We start from the raw sequence: 19,108 nt of genomic DNA on the forward strand, positions 1-19,108 counted from the left end.
AAGGAACTACAGTGCAGTCTTCCTCTGTGAAACAGCTTTGGAAAAAGACATTTAGTATTTCGGCCTTTAGTCTGTCATCCTCTGTTTCAGTACCATTTTGGTCACAGAGTGTCTGGACATTTTGTATTGATCCACCTACCGCTTTGACACAAGACCAAAATTTCTTAGGATTTTCTGCCACGTCAGTGCATGGAACTTTACTTTCGAATTCATCGAACGCCTCTCGCATAGCCCTCCTCACACTACATTTCGCTTCGCGTAATTTTTGTTTGTCTGCAAGGCTTTGGCTATGTTTATGTTTGCTGTGAAGTTCCCTTTGCTTCCGCAGCAGTTTTCCAAATCGAGTGTTGTACCACGGTGGCTCTTTTCCATCTCTTACGATCTTGCTTGGCACATACTAATCTAACGCATATTGTACGATGGTTCTGAACTTTGTCCACTGATCCTCAACACTATCTGTACTTGAGACAAAACTTTTGTGTTGAGCCGTCAGGTACTCTGTAATCCGCTTTTTGTCACTTTTGCTGAACGGAAAAATCTTCCTACCTTTTTTAATATTTCTATTTACGGCTGATATCTTCGATGCAGTAACCGCTTTATGATCGTTGATTCCCTATTCTGCGTTAACTGTTTCAAATAGTCCGGGTATGTTTGTCACCAGAAGATATAATATAATATCGCCACGAGTCGGTTCTCTGTTTAACTTCTCAAGGTAGTTTTCAGATACAGCACTCAAAAAAATTTCATTGGGTTCTTTGTCCCTGCCACCCGTTATGAACATTTGAGTCTCCCAATCTATATCTGGCAAATTAAAATCTCCACCCAGAACTATAACATGGTGGGGAAATCTATTCGAAATATTTTCCAAATTATCCTTCAGGTTGTAACGTTGTTACTTTAATTTGCTATGAAAGCGGTGCTGATAGACAATAAAAGCGGGTTAAAAGCTGTGAGCTGTCTGGGGAAGTTAACCTTGCATTACTGAGCAACTGTTTCACCAAGTATCCAGTCTAGCTTACCAAATTCCCAACCAGACTAACATTAATGTTTTAATAGTCATACGACAACCGGTGATATATATATATATATATATATATATATATATATATATATATATATATATATATATATATATATGAGAGAATTTAAATAAAAAGAAATAAATCAGTTTACATTTGGAAATTTATTTTAACACTTATCGTTGAAATTTCAGCATATTAAACTTGAATCATAACTAAGCTGGTGCCTTATTTAGGACTGTGAAAATGTGAGATTGTAATCTTACGGAACACATCAAATATGGAGCCAAGATTGGGAGACTGCATACAACACTGCATTCATAAAATAACACACGAAGAACGTTGAAACATATCCAAGAGGAAATTAACCACAACCAACGGATTCAATTTTCACCCAAAGAAGTTACGTTCGTAGCGCAATCCTGTCCGTCATGTAATTACCACACACTGGTATACTAAATTCATACTAACTCTCTGTGAAATCTTCCCGAAAAGAATAGTTGAGGGCTAATTTGAAACTTACACCACATGCTTCACGTGGTCAACTTGGTTTACACAAAGAGTGTAATTCCACAATAATTTTACTAATTAAAATAAATTAGATCGAAAAGCAATTGACAAAATAAAAACCTCGAACTGGTTACTATCGTCTTACTATTAACCTGATGGGTCAAACAATTGTATAAGCACGAGGTACTGGTCTCACAAAACACCCCACGTGGGTTGAACATAAAGAAAAGTTGCTATATTGAAAAATATTGTCAAGACGAGGTGTTATAATCTCACGCACATTCGCATTTAAGATTGATACTCTTAGTTAGAGTTACTGATCAACACGTGGTTCCACTTTACTCACAAAGTAGTGACAAAGCAACTACCGGAATATATTCTGAACTTCACACTCGAATTACACTGCGTTGCGATTTAAGATAACATTAGATATTTTAGAGCTAAACCTGAAATAAAGGTGATTAAATTTTCAGTTAGGCTGAACTTAAGAAATCCATTGTCCTACGGACTTAGCAGACACGCGCTTAGCTGGAGATCTTACCACTTCAGACGCTCGCCGTGGACAGACTGCCGTGGTCCCTTCCTGAGGGTGGCTCACAAATACAAACGGAATTGGCCAGAGGGGCAGCTTCCTATACCAACATGACAAGGGACGGACAGGACCATACTAAGGATAGAAACCTCTTTGCTTTTAGAAAGCGTAGCTACCTGTTCCGACGTTGGTCCTACTGTTCTCTAGCAGACAGGCTTGTCTGCTACCATCCAGCATGCAACTAGAAATACATTTGCTCATTCATTCTCTCACACAGAAGGGAAGGGGGATGACAGTATTTTATCATATACAGTATATAAAAGAAAGCGGATGTAGGTTCCGTATGAGACTGTGTGACATGAATTACACATAAACTGTGTTTTAAAGTGTGGTAGTGTGACAGATCGTTCTTGTTTATGTGTAAAAGTAACACATTCCACTACTCAGTCTCCTCCCAGGTAGTCAGAAACGCCACAGTTAATTTGGAAGAGGAATTCATGCCGTAAATGACAACAGATTTAAGAAATTAACATGAAAGGAATCCAACAGAGACCTTTCGTAACCCCAACGCTCCCGGAAAAGGCTGTGCAGGGAATTTTCTGGCCATGCTAGGACATTCCCAAGCAGGCTTCTCACACCCAACTTAAACCAAAAATGTAAAGAAAAGGGTAATGGTCACCAGCTACTTGCTAAAACACAATAATTTCAACACATCTTTAGAATCTACCAATTTCAAAGAGAAAAAAAACAATCTGTGACACCTATTTAAAAGGTAGTGTAGACCTAATTCCGTCAGCAAGTAAAAACAATGGTTGCTGTGTCATTACTATGAAAACAATTTCTGGTTGTTACCCTTATGGAGTTCACCAGTATTTGCTCATTGCAAGAGCCAACTGATCACAGCAAAATTTATGACTGTTTATTAACAAGTAAAATTTATGAAAATAGCAAAGGTGCCACAGCAATTAAAAAAAACATGAAAATAACATCAGTATTATAAAGCAGAACATTACAAAGCACAATCCGCAAAAGCAAAAAAAAAAAAAAGATAAGAGAAAAACATGTTTTACAAATTGGTTATCGCAAAAAAATTCTATATCTTATAAAACTAATAATTTGTAGAATTGAAATAACTCTGTGGCACTTATTTAATCACTCTACTATATTTCAGTTAGTTAGCAAACAATGATCACTGTGACATTATAATGAAACTACAATTAATTATGTGATTGTTACCCTTATGGGGTTCCTCACTATAAATATGCCCCATGCAAAGGCTAATCGATCACAGTCCATGAGAAAGAATAGATATCTGACTGATAAACGAAGCAATGCCACAGGAATGAATTTACGAAACAAAATATCACAAATCTAATACATCACACAAGAACAAACATTGATCAATAAAACAGCTCTGAAAGTACAGTAGTCAACGTGTAAAAAAAGAAAAAAAAGCAATAAATAAAACACCTGTAAAATACAAGAGTCAAAGACTAAAAAAAAACAATAAATAGAACACCTGCAAAATACAAGAGTCAGAGTTTCTCTGACAGAAACACACGTATATGCTTTGAACTAAGAACCGTATAATCACTGTTCACCGACACATTCAGTAGTTCCACTGTTTCGTGGCACAATATAAGGGGAGGGGGGGGTTCGTCGCCGCAGCCGTCAGTAGGGATTTTTGTCCATCTGTTGCATGCAATCCCGCCGTCTCTGCCCTCTCATGAAGTTTCTCTTGGTGGCCCGTGTCATGTACATCTCGATTTGGTTCCATGTTTGTGTTGTCAAATTCGTGCGGTATCCTCGTTTGACACGCCAGGTTGATATTCCTGGGCAAGGATGACACTTAATGGCTCTTCTTTGTGCCACCCTTAGCCACCAGCGAACACCAAACCATGATTTACTGTCGCTTGACAGTGGGCATCCTCCAGGAAATGTTGATAGGCGTCGTTGAAGTCCGCCAGTTTCTCTGGACAGTATGTGTCAAAAGGCTGCGCGCCCCTTTATCCCCTGTCTTCTGTCGTTTCACCGCGGCCGTTTCGTCACGGTCGCGTGCGTGTGGTGCGTTGCCAGCAGATGGATTTCCGCGTGGTGGACCGCTCGTCCATCTCAGGTCATCGCCTCCACGAAGGGTCGCACTGTTGCGGCCGGCCATTAGCTCCGGGCGCAAGGGAAAGTGTTTGTCCCATACCCTTCTTTTGTTGTGACCGCGCTCTCCCGAAGTGGCCCGGTTGGCACTGTGTCCTGCTGGGAAACCCGCCTGTTTACAACTAGTCCAGCTGCTCCCGCTGTCACGTAAGAGTTTAGCCGGTTCGCTTTCACGTTCTCAACTGCATTCACAGAAATTGTTCATCATAGTTATGTGATTACAAAATGTCATACATAATACCACTTAGTATTGACTTTCACAATTTTTAAGAACAAAAGTGAGACTTAATTTTTTTTAAATAAAAAAGTGAGATGAATCGACAATATAAAAATATAAGTTAAATGACTTGATAATATAATAAATAAAAGTGAAATGACTTGACACTATAAACATAAAAATTAAATGAACTGACAATATAATATCTAAATCCACATCACTAATGTGGTTCACTTGCGTTTTAATAAATCAAATGCTACTCATTAATTCACTAAAATGAATAGGATTATGCCTTGTGAAAGTATAGGTTAGGACAGCATAGGGTTTACATGTTATTTACACACACACACACACACAAATGCACACCTGTTGTCTATACCTCAAACTAACTACCCATAAACATGTATTACTCAAAATTCTACTTCAATCCAGTACTAGTTAATCCAACAAGCTACTTCAATGCTACTTCAACACAGCGTTTGTACCACTACAACATTGTTCTAACTCATCCTCTTCCTGACGCTCGCCGCATGTGTCTTGTCACATGATAAATATGGAGAAACTTTCCTTAAACACACACAGTAAAAGGAACAATGGTTATTTACACGCCAAAACATTTATACCAGTTGACACACCTGATAAGAGACTCGCAATTATACATTTATCATACTCATATATTGACACATAAAGCAGTAAGAAAATTTCATCTAAAATTACGTTATCACAAGAATTAATCACATAGATGACTCTGAGAAGGGTAAAATTTTTTTTTTATCCTACAGGTTATATTACATTTTCTTACCCATTTTGCTCCAATTTCGTTCCTTCTTTAAGTTACCTTTTGCTTCTAAATCAGTTATTTCGCCTGTGGTGGTTATTCTGGATTCATTTCTCATGAATAGCAAAATTGTGGTCTCTTCTATTCTGTAAAACAGTTTCATCTTAACATACTGAACTTACAACAGACACAAAATATCCGAATCTTCCTGTAGTTTAAATGACAAATGTTTTGCTTCATCCTTATTACCTTAAACCAAGCTTTCCTTCGGTCCCATAATCAAAATTATTTAATCTTCCTCTACCTTCAAGAGGGAAATTTCCTCAGTACAAATCATATAGGCTGCAGTGCATCCCGCACCAGCGAAAACAGTAAGCTGTAATGCTCACAGCATCAGCAAAACACATAAACGTCGCGTTTCTGGGACAAGTATTAACGCAGAATAATTTTTCAGGCTTTGGCTTAACATCAATCAAGACTACCGAAAGGATACATATTTTTGTTCCATTCTCCATTTGCTGAAAAAACTGCTCGTATTTGACTACCACAATAATATTTCAGGGCCACGTAAATTACACAAACCACAATTCTTCTTTCACCTTGAAGGGAATCAATATACTGACGAAATCCACAGACAGCACTTTACATACTCAGCTATAAAGAACAAGAAAGACATATATCATCAATATTAAAATATCATCGCATATTGGGAAGCCAATGGTTAAACAATCGTATTATCGCATCCTGTTTTCAAGATTCTAAACTTACTCATTCCTTTCTCAGAGTTCTCCTATCTTAAAATATTCATACAGCACGCATACTATAGTAATAGATCCTCATTTATACTGACAGATATAGAATAGTAATAGATAGATAGTAGCACTGAAAGCAGAAAATCGGAAACAAGGCTACTAACAGCTGGGGACCTGGGTTTGCCAGACCCATAATACCCACAGATCGGATATTCCCCTGAGTTTTGCATTAATTCAACACAGATCGTGCTTCTCTCAGGAGCGACTCGTTTCAATTTACACAAAAAAACCATAAACAGCATTTCACTCGTTCACAAAGAAACCTTTTATCTTCACATTTGAACCAACCTAAATCCTAATTGCACAAGGAAAGAAAAAAAAACTAAAAGCATCACTTCAATCAATCACATAGAAACATCTTTATCATTATTTTTACCAACATATGATTCAAAATGCATTTATCACAAATGTAAACTAATCAATTGTTTCTCTTCCCCGTCCTCTCTACTCCTCACTGTCCTCTCTATATGCACTATGTCACGTATTTGTTCCGATTGGGCGCCTTCTGCGCTGATCGTTTGTCATTGCCGGTTTTGTTCATTTCCATTTGTTGGTTTATGTCTAGGGTTAGCCGGCCGAATTTCAACATCATGTGGTGCTCCGCCTACAGTCCTATTCCCACCGTGTTCACCGTAGTATCGATTCTGGTTGCCGTACCTGTAGCGTTCACGATCCTGTCCACGTCCTCGATCATTTCCGTTGTTCCACCTGTGTTCGTGACTGTTACCCCAGTTTCTATACGGCCGGTCCCGATTATTGTTCCGTTCGCGCCGCGACGACCAGTCACGCCGTTGATTAGTACTACGGCCACGACTGCGATCGCACTGCTGTGTCCCTGATTATGCGGGCATTCTGCTGTATGATATTCCAACTCTTGGAGAAGTGTCTTAAACGTTTCCACGTCCTCTTTGCATCGTCCCGCAAGAATGACGTGGCGCAAGTGCATCGGTAATTTGGTGATGCATATCCTAATTAGTTCCGCAGGTCCGTATGGATCGTATAGAAATTGATTCGCCTGCAACATGTGGTCGAATAGGCGTACTGGGCTGCCGAAACCAGACTGGTTCAAATTTGGCAGCATAATTATGCCATGCTTGACCCTATCTTGTGCCGCTTCTGAGCAATAGGCGGACAGAAAGGCTTGTCGAAACTCCCGAGTGGAGTTGCAGTGACGTGCTGCCGACTTCATGCGAATCGCCGGATCGCCTTACAAATAGCCACACATATATTCTATCTTATGTGAACTTGCCCAGTCGGGGGGAAGACAGAACACAAATTGTTCGAGCCATGCTCGTGGATGTATTCCTTTTTGCGAATTTCGAAATATCTCAAACTTTCTCACCGTAAGGAAATGTTTGAAATCAAATCCCTGCATTTCCTCCCAGCGAGGCCCTTGAATGTTTCTATTTTTCTCCTGTCTGCCCCTCAAAATACATTCTTCCCTGTCGTCAAAATCTCCCCTGTGGCCGGAGTCCCTCTCTGCACTGTTCGTACGGCTATTTTTAGTGCTATTGGCGAGTTCGTAATCACACGCCATGCGGTTTTCCAGATGCGCTACGCGTTCTTGTAATTCGCCTGTTACAGCTTTGTGCCGCCCGTTCACTTCGAACTGTCCCTTCTGAAATCTAAGAAGCGAACGCACTTCTTCGGTCTCAGCGGCCTCTACCGGTGTAGTATTGTTCTCGCTTTCCGTCACCTTCATCGTGCCTAAGATGTCCGCTAATGCCGCAATCTTATCATGTATTTGTCTGTTGTCCTCCGCCCCAGTCTGCTTCAATTGCATCGACTTGTCGACTTTATTTGTCTGCTGGATTAGTTTTTCGTCTATTCGTTGGCCTAGCTCGCGGATCGATTTTTCAGATTTCTGCGTCATTTGTTCGCCTAGCTCACGGATCGATTTTTCAGATTTCTCTGTCATTTGTTCGCCTAGCTCACGGATCGTTTTTTCAGATGATTCTTTTTGTTCTTGGAACGATTTTTCAGATTTTTGCGTCATCTGATCGCCTAGCTCCCGAATCGATTTTTCAGATTTCTCTGCGTTTTCTTTATTTTGTTGCAATAAGGCTTTAATGAGTTCTGCCAAATCAATTTGGTTAGTTGGAAGCAAATTAATTTCTGGCTCTGATGTGAACCCGTTCGTCCTGTTTTGCATTTCCTCTGAAGTATTCCCCAATTCATTTTCGGAACCGTCCGACGCGTTAATATTCGAAATCAAATTATCCCCTTGGTCCATGATGCTTAAGTTATTGGACCGCCTACTTTTAGCTTGGTTACGTGTCTGCATTAGTACAATTTCCACCGGGTATGCAACACACTAATCAGAAAAAATGTATCCCCCAAAAATTACGACAGTCACACGAAAGGTACCCAACCTAGTACGCACTTTTTCACACGCAAACCAAATTTATATCTTTGATCGAAGTCAGTGCACTTTACAAGCGAGAAGTAAAACACATACATATAAAACACACAAATATAGAAAACAAAACAAGACAAACAACACAACGCCGCTCAACAACGCCGTGAATCTTTTGAAAGTCTGCTCAGAAACAACGCAGAAGTTGTTTGAGCGCCGCAGGGAAAAAAAAATTAAGATTACACAACGCTCGCAATCTAACGTTTCAGAGATTCCAGAGTGTAGCGGAATCACAAAACAGGGTCGCCATGTGTAACGTTGTTACTTTAATTTGCTATGAAAGCGGTACTGATAGACAATAAAAGCGGGTTAAGAGCTGTGAGCTGTCTGGGGAAGTTAACCTTGCATTACTGAGCAACTGTTTCACCATGTATCCAGTCTAGCTTACCAAATTCCCAACCAGACTAGCATTAATGTTTTAATAGTCATACGACAACCGGTGATATATATATATATATATATATATATATATATAATAGAATTTAAATAAAAAGAAATAAATCAGTTTACATTTGGAAATTTATTTTAACATTTATCATTGAAATTTCAGCATATTAAACTTGAATCATAACTAAGCTGGTGCCTTATTTAGGACTGTGAAAATGTGAGATTGTAATCTTACGGAACACATCAAATATGGAGCCAAGATTGGGAGACTGCATACAACACTGCATTCATAAAATAACACACGAAGAACGTTGAAACATATCCAAGAGGAAATTAACCACAATCAACGGATTCAATTTTCACCCAAAGAAGTTACGTTCGTAGCGCAATCCTGTCCGTCATGTAATTACCACACACTGGTATACTAAATTCATACTAACTCTCTGTGAAATCTTCCCGAAAAGAACAGCTGAGGACTACTTTGATGCTTACACCACATGCTTCACGTGGTCAACTTGGTTTACACAAAGAGTGTAACTCCACAATAATTTTACTAATTAAAATAAATTAGATCGAAAAGCAATTTACAAAAGGAAAACCTCGAACTGGTTACTATCGTCTTACTATTAACCTGATGGGTCAAACAATTGTATAAGCACGTGGTACTGGTCTCACAAAGTACACAACACGTGGGTTGAACATAAAGAAAAGTTGCTATACTGAAAAATATTGTCAAGACGAGGCGTTATAATCTCACACTCATTCGCATTTAAGATTGATACTCTCAGTTAGAGTTACTGATCAACATGTGGTTCCACTTTACTCACAAAGTAGTGACAAAGCAACTACCGGAATATATTCTGAACTTCACACTCGAATTACACTGCGTTGCGATTTAAGATAACATTAGATATTTTAGAGCTAAACCTGAAATTAAGGTGATTAAATTTTCAATTAGGCTGAACTTAAGAAATCCATTGTCCTACGGACACGCGCTTAGCCGGAGATCTTACCACTTCAGACGCTCGCCACAGACCGACTGACCTGGGCTCCTACCAAGGGTGCTTCCGTATACAAAACGGAAGTGACCAGAGAGGCAGCTTCCTATACCAACATGACAAGGGACGGACAGGACCATACTAAGGATAGAAACCTCTTTGCTTTTAGAAAGCGTAGCTACCTGTTCCGACGTTGGTCCTACTGTTCTCTAGCAGACAGGCTTGTCTGCTACCATCCAGCATGCAACTAGAAATACATTTGCTCATTCATTCTCTCACACAGAAGGGAAGGGGGATGACAGTATTTTATCATATACAGTATATAAAAGAAAGCGGATGTAGGTTCCGTATGAGACTGTGTGACATGACTTACATATAAACTGTGTTTTAAAGTGTAGTAGTGTGACAGATCGTTCTTGTTTATGTGTAAAAGTAACACGTTACACTACTCAGTCTCCTCCCAGATAGTCAGAAACGCCACAGTAAATTTCGAAGAGGAATTTATGCCGTAAATGACAACAGATTTAAGAAATTAACATGAAAGGAATCCAACAGAGACCTTTCAAGGTGTTAAGCCACAACAGCTGCTGAGTCTGGGGGCCTATAGAGACATCCAATTACCATGTCTGAGCCTGCTTTAACCGTGATCTTCACCCAAATTATTTCACATTTCGGATCTCCGTCAATTTCCTTCAATACTATTGCACTTCTTATCGCTATAAACACGCGTCCCCCTTCACTGTCCAGCCTGTCTCTGCGGTATACATTCCAATCTGAGTTTAGGATTTCATTACTGTTTACGTCTGGTTGCAGCCAACTTTCTGTCCCTAGTACTATATGGGCATCGTGACCGTTTATTAATGAGAGCAGTTCTGGGACCTTTCTATAGACGCTCCTGCAGTTTACTATTAGCACATTAATATTGTTATTCCCTGTCGCATTTTGCCTACTCCTACCTTGCCGCGTGTCAGGAGGCGTCTTGTCGGGCCTGGGGAGGGAATTCTTTAACCTAAAAAACCCCCATGTGCACTCCACACGTACTCCGCTACCCTTGTAGCCGCTTCCGGCGTGTAGAGCACGCCTGACCTATTCAGGGGGACCCTACATTTCTCCACCCGATAGCGGAGGTCGAGAAATTTGCACCCCAGATCTCCGCAGAATCGTCTGAGTCTCTGGTTTAAGCCTTCTACTCGGCTCCAAACCAGAGGACCGCAATCGGTTCTGGGAACGATACTACAAATAGATAGCTCAGATTCCACCCCGCGAGCGAGGCTTTCCGCCTTCACCAATTCCGCCAACCGCCTGTACGAACTGTGGATGACCTCTGAACCCAGACGGCAGGAGTCATTGGTGCCGACATGAGCAACAATTTGCAGTCGGGTGCACCCAGTGCTCTCTATCGCCGCCGGCTGGGCCTCCTCCACATCTCGGATGAGACCCCCCGGCAAGCAGACAGAGTGAACACTGGCCTTCTTCCCCGACCTTTCCACTATTCCCCTAAGGGGCTCCATCACCTGCCTAACATTGGAGCTCCCAATAACTAATAAACCCCTCCCCCCGTGTGCCTGCTCGGACCTTGCTGAAGGAGCGGCCAAATGTTCACTCACAGGCAGAGCGGGCGATGCCACACGGCCAGCCTCCACATTGACCCTCCGCCTCGTGCGCCGCGAACGCCGCTGACCCACCACTCCCCTTGGGGAGAGGGTGGCTCAACCGCGCCCGGTACCCGCGAAGATGTCTCGACAGCAGGAACAGTGGGTGAAGCATGTAACACCTGGGGTGTACCATGCTACGCACCAGACTCCCCACTGCCGCTACACTCCGAGGCAGCAGCCTGAAGACGGCTGACCGCGGCCATCAACACGTTCAGCTGTTCGCGAACAGTGGCCAGCTCCTCCTGCGTCCCTACACTGCAGTCACACATCCTATCCATCCTAAGAAATCAATTTACTGTAGAGAGTTAATCAACTTTTAACTAGACTGCTAATTCACTAAAGGTGGCTGATTGTTGACTGAACTGTGGTTGCTAACCACTTCTTGTAGAAAAGAATGAAAATAGCACTACCTGTCTCTGGACTGTATTGAAAACAAACACTGACACTCCTGGCGCTATGGCTGACTAAAGGGACTCTCTCTGACTGTATTCAAAACAAACACGAAATCTATGGAACATTATTACCAGCACTCGACAATTAAAGCTTCCTAAATGCAAAAACTTAAAGCTTCCTAAAAGCAAAAACACACGGAAGAAGAAGTGACAAGTAAGGAAAATACAGTTAATACTTAAATTAACGTAGCTCGCTGCACAGCAGACGTGAAGCACACGGCAGTTACGACGACACTGACACTACTGGCACTATGGCTGACTAAAAGGACGATTTGAAATCTAGGGATAATAGTGAATAGCTACGACTCAGAGAACGCCCCTAAATATGTTCCTGAAGGCAAATGCGCTTCAAAAGTTGATTCTAATCAAGTAAAGTGGTTAATTATCTAAGCAAGTAAACAATTTTGAGCTGTGTCCCGTAGTTGACGAGTATTTACGTGACACTGTGATGGTAGCAATGTTAAAGGGCATCCTTAAGATTTTTTGCGTGCTGTGTTAAAGTGACACCAAAATTAATTTTATATTTTGCTGAACTATAGGTTACTTTTTAAGATCGTTATACTTTATTGTTCCAAAAACTGATAATGCAAATCTTAGATCATAAACTGAAACAATTCGGACCATTTTGATTTGTAATTTTCAGAGGTTTCACAGGATCGTTTCGTTAGCTCTCCCAGCAAGTAAAAAGTGGTAAGTCAATACTAAGCCTTGTTAAGAGCACTTAGTTTGCAAGTAAATAATGTTCAGTAAAAACATTTGAAAACAATGACTTATCTGAATAAAAAATATCACAATGGATGTAGTTGAAGTACCTTATTCATGAGTTTTTGTTCAAACTTTACTGCGCAAATTCTCTAAACAACCAGCTTATCCCTTACCATCGCTTACAGCCGCGGTCTTCAAATATTCTGTTCGGGAATGTAATGCGATGTACAAGCCGAGGCCTCATCACTTTATACCAGAGACGAAATGAAGTAAGACACTAATAATGCCGAATACTGCGCAAGTCTTTTGGACTAAGTGGATGAAAAAATATTGAGAAAAGCATTGAATTTAAAAGACAAAAATCTGGCATTTCAGCATTGCACCTGCCAAAGCAAAACTTCGACATGATAAAACGAGTTTGAGGAAATAATTACTGGAACATCTATCTTTTTACTTCTGTTTCCAGATATAAAGAAATCTGAAAATGGAAAACGTTTCCAATCCAATGTCAACCACAGATGGGTATTTGGTTCAAAATGGTTCAAATGGCTCTGAGCACTATGGGACTTAACATCTATGGTCATCAGTCCCCTAGAACTTAGAACTAGTTAAACCTAACTAACCTAAGGACAGCACACAACACCCAGTCATCACGAGGCAGAGAAAATCCCTGACCCCGCCGGGAATCGAACCCGGGAACCCGGGCGTGGGAAGCGAGAACGCTACAGATGGGTATTTGACAGCGTCACATTTGAGGGTATGAATGTTGTTGAACGAAAACATTGTGGATTTGGTTTTGTTTTATTGCACTCAGCGTAACTAAAAACACGAACTAACAGCTCTGAAACAAGCGAAGCTACCGTTCTTCAATACTGTGATCGGCATCTGCGAACCACCAACGACGTTTTCCATTCATTATGGTTGTGTACAGGTTCTCTCTCTTCATGAAAACGAATGGAAGATTTGTCAGTCCACCCAACAAAGCGTATTTCAGGCGCATGTCATATATATTCAGTGCAGTTAAAAACGGGAAGAACTGCCAAAGAAGCTACCACACATATGTGGACTAAATCCATGTATCTTTGAATTTTTAGGGATTTGTCTCGCATAAGGTAGCGTTCCGTCCATTTGTTATTGCTGGCTCCTGTTAGCATGACGAGCACCTTTGGATTTTTGGTATATTTCAGGTTGCATTGTCCAAGTAAACGGGCCGATTTTCAGGCTGGAAACTGAACCGTGAATCGTTAGTGGGTACTGCACAGTTCCGTTTGCGTACCCTTACTCACAATGTGTCATTAGGTAACATGGTTTCGTGTAGTGGAAGTCTCCAGGAGCCCTAGTGCATCGGGCCGGCCGCGGTGGCCGTGCGGTTCTAGGCGCTCCAGTCCGGAGCCGCGCTGCTGCTGCGGTCGCAGGTTCGAATCCTGCCTCGGGCATGGGTGTGTGTGTTGTCCTTAGGTTAGTTAGGTTTAAGTAGTTCTAAGTTCTAGGGGACTGATGACCACAGCAGTTGAGTCCCATAGTGCTCAGAGCCATTTGAACCATTTGAACCTAGTGCATCGATGCCATCATCACGAAGAAGACTGTGATTTAAAATGATGCTGTGCATGATGTTTGTTCAGTCCTACGGAGAATAGAAGTCAACGCACAAAGAGATTTATATTAATGATGAAACACATATATTAAATATCTCAGAGGAAAACTCCAAAGTAATCGCTGACGGAGCGAATTGCCACGAAAGATAAGAAAAAGTTATAAATGACAAACTTGAAGCCGGCCGTTGTGGCCGAGAGGTTCTAGGCGCTTCAGTCTGGAACCGCGCGACCGCTACGGTCGCAGGTTTGGATCCTGCCTCGGGCATGGATGTGTGTGATAACCTTAGGTTAGTTAGGTTTAAGTATTTCTAAGTTCTAGGGGGCTGATGACCTCAGAAGTTAAGTCCCATAGGGCTCAGAGCAATTTGAACAGACTTGAAAAACAAGTATCATAATTACAATATTTGATATGTATATCAAGCTTTAAGAATCGCTGCAAAAGGGATCACGTTAAAACTATCGTCAAACAAAGGACAAAATCTTAAAAAGAAAACACTGAAAGAAACAAATATTATTAAACTACCACAGTTCCAGGTGTATCGTTCTGAGACGTTGAACATCGCAAAAATTTAATCAAATAACAGCCAGAGATGTCTGTCAATAGGTGTAATTTCTTAGATCTTTTCCTAAAGGGTGACATTAGACGAACTAAATCAGAGCAAGTCACAATGTCCGGAAGAAAGATTACTACTTAACACTCGTCCACGACTTAACATGAGAGGGAAAACGAGACTGAACAAGGATGGGAAAGGAACTCGACTGTGTCCTATCAAAGGAACTGTTTGTCTTACTTGATATAGGGAAACAATAGGCAATATTAATCAACTTGACGGAAGTGGATTTCCTCCTGCGTCACTCCTAGTGACTCCGTCGCTTTTAACATTGTGTCTCTTCGATCAATCAACAAATAAGTCACTTTGCCTATAACTTGTACAATTAATATCATACGGAGGAAGGAAATGGCTGTAGTAATAACAAGATATCGATCCTACTGGAAAAATGGTGTGGACCAAACAAGCGAGAGACAACTTAGAAATTCAGGACAAGTTAAGGATTTAACATTGGAGAGAAGTAAGTCTTATTATCATTAATGTTAATCTTGTCTCCTGCATACATATATGTAATTTTGGAACGTAGAATTTGTTATAGACGCAAAACCTTCATGTCAATGAAGTGTAATTGGTAGCCATAAATGTGAGACACTACATCTCAAAGGAAATAATGTCTTTCAAAATTAGACAGTTTATTGGCAGCATACCATCACTCTGTAAATATGACATATATACTGCCTTCTCTCACAAAGAAGCCGAGGACTTCTTGCGTAGGTGCCGGAAAGATGATTCTGAACAGAATATTTACAAAAAATTGCTTTTAGAGCACTTTTACATATCATTGAACACTATCGTGAACACGAGAATCAACGCACGCTTTAAATCTGATTTAACACGTCTGCAGAACATGAATAGCTTTTTTTTAAAGTTCATATGTTAAGGACAGGAAAACCTACGTTTAAAGCAGTTCTAGACTTTAGAGGAAGCTTTTGTCATTGTTGACTGGAATACTGTTTTTGAACTTCTGAAGGTAACAGGGATAAAATACAGGGACGAAAGGCTATTTACAACTTGTACAGAAACCAGAACCAAGTGGATGCTATAAGAGTCGACGGTCATGAAAGGGAAGCAGTGGCTGAGAAAGGAGTGAGACAGGGTTGTATACTATTCCTAATATTTGAGCATGCAGTAAAGAAAACGAAAGAAAAATTGGATCAGTAATTCAAGTTCAGCGGGAAGAAACAGAAACCATGAGATTTGCTGATAACATTGTAATTCTATCAGAGACAGCAAAGGACTTGGCAGGGCAACTGAACGGGATGGATAGTGTCTTGAAAGGAGGTTATAATATGAACATCAACAAAAGCAAAACATGAATAATAGAATGTAGTCCAATTAAATCAGGTGATGCTAAGCGATGTAAATTAGGAATCGAGAGACAAAACGTAGTAGACGAGTTTTGCTATTTGGGCAGCAAAAAACTGATGATGGACGAAGTAGAGATAATATAAAATGTTAAAAGGCGACGGCGAGGAGAGAGTTTCTGAAGAAGAGAAATTTATTAGCATCGAATATAGACTTAGGTGTTTGGAAGTCTTTTCTGAAGGTATTTGTCTGGAGTGTAGCGATGTATGGAACAGAAACACGGACGATAAATAGTTTGGAGAAAAAGAGATAGAAGCTTCTGAAATATGGTACTACAGAAGAATGCTCAAGATTAGATGTGGAGATCACGTAAATAATTAAGAGATACGGAATATAAATGGAGGGACAGGAAATTTGTGCTACATCCTGACTAAAAGAAGGGATCGGTTGATAGAACACGTTCTGAGACGTCGTGGGAGTACTAGAGGGAAGTGTGTGGGTTAGAAATCGTAAAGGAAGATCAAGAGATGAATACAGTAAGATTCAGAACGATGTAGGTTGCAGTAGTTGGAGACGATGAGGCTTGTGCAGGATAGCATGGAGAGCTGCATCAAACTAGACTTCGAACTGAAGACCACAACAACAACACAGGTCTTAATTACTATGTACATATGAACCGCATATTTTGTGGCAAGTACTACTACTTTAGAAGAAATAAGTTTATCGTGGTTCTGACGCAGATTTGCATGAACGCTGACGCGTTACAGCTTCCCGTAGTCCGATGGCGTCCTGTGTCTCTTGAAGGCGGATGCAGGAGCCGCTGGACCATTAAGGCTGCAGACACGACACTAGTTCTGCCGCATTGTGGGCATGGAAGCCCAGCATCTCAGCCCTTCATCCTACCGAATGGGCGACACCGGGTTTCCCAACACGGCGCTCCTCATTTACACCGACGGTCTTCCTAAGCTTCTCCATGCGAATGGCGAACTAGAACTTCCTGGACGGGACATCATTTCCTTTTCACCTCTATGGTGGTTTCCTCAACGCATTGTGGCGGGCATAAATTCGAAGTAATGCCTACTAGTAGCGTAGCCATCCTTTCATGTAGGGCTTAAACATGCCTTTTGGAAGGCTGTTTTGTGATGTGTTGAAGTTAGTGCCAAGCAGTACTCTCCTGACATCGAACGAGGAATTAGCCTTCTTGGAGAATGATAGGTAGAATTTCAGAGCTGTATGAATGTATTTATTTGATTTTTCCGTCTAACTAGTTGGGATAGCGCATTATTAAGATCATCTTTCAATGATGATTTGGCTTTTCTAAGAGAAAAATAGAAAATACTGGACTCTATATATCGTTTTAAGAAACAGTAACAGTGGCGTAATTTGTGGAACATCCATGGCATCCATAGCAAATACTATAAAATTTGATTCTTGAGATATAAACAGCAAACAGGTGTTGTATAGTCCTTTAATAGTATTAACTGTTTGACAATATTGGAGTTGCGTCTTCAGGTACATATAAATGAAGATGAACAGAATATGAGGGAACTGAGAATTATAAAATATTATAAAACTTTAATTTATTTTTTAGGATGGTAAGAATCTAGGGCGAAGAATATCAAATCATATACAAAGGACTTAACTGGCAGAAGCAGATTTAAATATAGGAGTTGACATACTAATTTTCAAATCATTTACAGGCAAAGGCTGAGCGCCTTGGACGTTCCATCAGGTTATGATAATTCTTCAAAATAGTGACTCAAAAGTTAAAACAGGTGGAATGAACTATTTTGACAAATTATTACATCCTGACTGGGAATGATGGGACATCCAATGCGCTCATGTTTTTCCTGTAAGAGATTTGAAAATATGTAAGTGGACTGCTATATTTAAATCTATTACATCAATTGTGTACGATGTTATATTCTTCTCCATGGATTGTTGCCATTCTATTTAGAAATTATAATGTTTTTGTAATTCCTAATTCACTTGTGTGCTATTCGTCTTTATTTACATGTACCTGAAGAAGCAGTGCAACGTTCTGGAACCGGTAGTACTATTAAAGGTTCATAGAACAGCTGTCTGCGGTTTATTTTTCAAGAATGCATACTTTAGCTGCGGACTTATAAAGTTCGCTGTTATAATATTTTGAGGTAATTAATGCCAAATACAAAGATTTTTTGAGACAAAATTTGTGGGCTATAGTTGCTATCATCTCACTGATCTCGTTTAGGACCCTATTTAACATGCCGTTTCTCGTTTCACAGTCGTCGCGGGTTATCCATCCGCCAGTGAGAACTGTGGATGAGAACATTATTCAGGATTCATGAGTATCTCCCTGGTTCCAAAAGACGACTGTATACAAACTACAAGATGTACAGTAATTGGACAAACAACAGTAGATAGACCACCTCTCCAAATTTTTAACACACATTACGGTGCTCAACTGGACACCGTTTGGGAAGCGGCAAACGTCAACACTTCATCGAAGTCGGTGACAAGAAATGTCCTGGAATTGCCGACAGCAGCCTAGCTATTCATTGTGTTGCCCATCTGCAGGCGCGAATTAGATGTGACAGTACGTAGCGGATGGTTTGCCTACATATTCTGACATGCCTGCCCTCTCGTGTATATACGCCACGGCGCCTATTGCGTATCAAAACTTGGAGAAATATTCTGTACTCTGATGTTCATCATCCTTGTGATTATCACGCAGTCGTCTTCTGGAACCTTGGAAGTATTTATCAGTAACATCGTGTTGTATATCGAGAAGTCACAACGCTAGATAATTGTAGTGAAATGGAAGAAGACCTGCACAGGATGGTGCTTTCTGCAAGCATTGGCAGTTGACCCTCAACATAAAGAAACACAACGTATTGGGCATCAGTAGAGGGATAGACCCGTTATTGTATGATTATACGATTGCCGATCAGTCGGTGGAAACAGTCGTATCCATTCAGTATCC

This window comes from Schistocerca americana, chromosome 1 (genome assembly GCF_021461395.2).
Source record: "Schistocerca americana isolate TAMUIC-IGC-003095 chromosome 1, iqSchAmer2.1, whole genome shotgun sequence".
In the NCBI taxonomy this organism is placed as follows: Eukaryota; Metazoa; Arthropoda; class Insecta; order Orthoptera; family Acrididae; genus Schistocerca; species Schistocerca americana.